Raw genomic sequence first — 2,500 nt, 5'->3', positions numbered from 1 at the left:
AGCAACACAAATAAACTCTGATACCAACGCATAAGAGATTGTGTCACAAAGAAACAATAACAACCAAACTCTAGTCGAGTTCACTCATTTCTCATTGCTTCTCTGTTCTACCCTCTCTACATTATATAGCACGTTTTTCCAGTTTCTGACACTAAAGTGGGGACTTAGGAAAAAAAATCGATTTTTTTTAAAGTTAACCGGAATGTGCCGTAACGCATGCGCGTTTGTTACTGATAGGCCCAGCAACATTCCGAACATATTTTTATGACGGTTAAGCCTCATGGGACCTGAAAATAACAAAATACGGCATAACACATAAACGGCTTGAGAAATTGAAGAAGTGAGAGGGTACGCCACACCACCAAAATTTTTTTTTTAAAAAAAAGACCCACAACCGTATCCAAAGCAGTAGCATTACCCCTAGGCCCCAGCCTAGGCTTTACCTTAACCCTGAACATAGCCCTAGTCCGTAATTCTTGCTGTAATCCATACACTTGTAATCTATACATACAGTTGTAATCGATACAGTTGTAATCCATACACCTTTAATCCATACACTTTTAATCCATACATCTGTGTCTCCAAATATTAAACCGAGGTGATAAAGATGAATGGTACAGCACGCACGCATCACCTTTTTTAAAAAAAAAGTTCAGGTAAGCACAAGATAACTGGTACTCCACGGTACAAAGCAGTTGGTTAAAAAAAGGACTTGTCACAAAGTGACAAATCTGTCGAACAGAGGCTTAATCTCAGAAGATCGTAGCACAAAGGCTACTCTACTTTTTACAATACCACGTTCTTGTTTAAGTCGTCTGCATAGGATTTATCTCTGGAAATTTTAGATTTTGATAGTTGCAGCACCTCGACGGTTTTTCTCCGACTCAGTGCATTGGGACTTAGGAACGACAGAAGCCGTTCTATTCTTGTTCGCCTAAGATTATCCAGAGGTAATTATCATTGCTTTCTAGCACGGATTCTGACTTAGAGGCGTTCAGTCATAATCCAACAGATGGTAGCTTCGCACCATTGCTTTTTCAAGCAAGTGCAAATGCCAATTGTCTGAATCTGCGGTTCCTCTCGTACTGAGCAGAATTACTATTGCAACAACACTTCATCAGTAGGGTAAAACTAACCTGTCTCACGACGGTCTAAACCCAGCTCACGTTCCCTATTAGTGGGTGAACAATCCAACACTTGGTGAATTCTGCTTCACAATGATAGGAAGAGCCGACATCGAAGGATCAAAAAGCAACGTCGCTATGAACGCTTGGCTGCCACAAGCCAGTTATTACTTAAGACTTCACCGTTTCACACATACGTATCTGATAATACTCTCTTATTAAACATAATGTCATCATTTTACTTATATAATAGTAATAACTTTTGTGAAACATTTAAAAGTAGATGCAGATATTTGTCAGTGGATAGGCCATTTAGTAAGAAGAAAAATTGCCTGTAGAACCTTGGTGCTGGAAAGCCTCGTTCTCATGTTATTAACAGTTTAATGTTTTTGACAATAGAAACCGTCCAGTGTGTTTTGTATAGGACGGTTCTTACATGCATTTTTTGACAATTTTTTCTCAGTAACTACAACGTTTTAACGAAATCATAAAAAGCAAACTTATAAACAAAGGCATTTTAAGAAAAATGGCGGAATATTTTTGTGTGACTTTGGCTAGAACCAGACTTATGACGTCACAAAGTGCACGGTCAAACCTTCATAAATTCTAAAATTTCAAAAAATTTTAACTGCTGACGTCAGCATTTTTATAAAAAACGGACAAGAATTTCATGGTAGCAAATTTGGAGATCTATTACCATGCAAAATTTGGAGGTCAAAGGTCAACCGGAAGTACCTGTTTTGGGGCCTTACTTTTTTTGGTCTTTTTAAAAACAGGTAAATCGCTATAGCTTCTGAAATATTGAAGGTATTTCTTAAATCTTTGGCAGATATGTAAAACACTTCAGGCTAAAACCGGGTAGGAGCACAAATTCCCGATTTGTGGCTCTGCGGGGGGTCCAGAAGCCCTAAAATGTCAAACATTCAAGGCCAAATAAAATGCTGACGTCAGCGTTTTTTTGAAAAAAAATTCGTGTGAACCTTTGTCATGTCAAGATGGTTCATTGTGCCAAATATAAAGCCAATCCGACATGTCGTTCGGGATTTCCGATTTTTCCGATTTTTCCCTAATTTGGTGAAAACGCACGTATTGGCATGTTTAACATGCAATATTGGCCTTGCACAATTATTATTGAACGCAATATTTTACACAAATACTCACCACGTTAACCTCTCAACGCCTGGAGAAAATAATTGCCATTTGACTTTACGTTGCAGAATCATAGCGTTTCCAATTTCTCACAATTGCTGTTTTAACAAGGAAAAAGATGCGTTTTAGCATTTTTCGCGACCCATAACATCGTTTTATGATGTTGTTATCTCGTGGTACTTCATATTCACAGTTTTACATATGTATTCTTCAGGTCTACAAAAAAT

General features: G+C 37.9%; 1 pseudogene; it reads right to left on the bottom strand.

The window, feature by feature from the left end:
- Positions 1 to 725: 725 nt before the first annotated feature.
- LOC130620257 (large subunit ribosomal RNA) overlaps positions 726 to 2,500 on the bottom strand; it is a 7,097-nt pseudogene continuing 5,322 nt past the window's right edge.

Source organism: Hydractinia symbiolongicarpus, chromosome 1 (assembly GCF_029227915.1).
Source record: "Hydractinia symbiolongicarpus strain clone_291-10 chromosome 1, HSymV2.1, whole genome shotgun sequence".
Taxonomy (NCBI): Eukaryota; Metazoa; Cnidaria; class Hydrozoa; order Anthoathecata; family Hydractiniidae; genus Hydractinia; species Hydractinia symbiolongicarpus.
The sequence above is the reverse complement of the archived record's forward strand: the minus strand, read 5'-3'. Positions and strand labels throughout refer to the sequence as shown.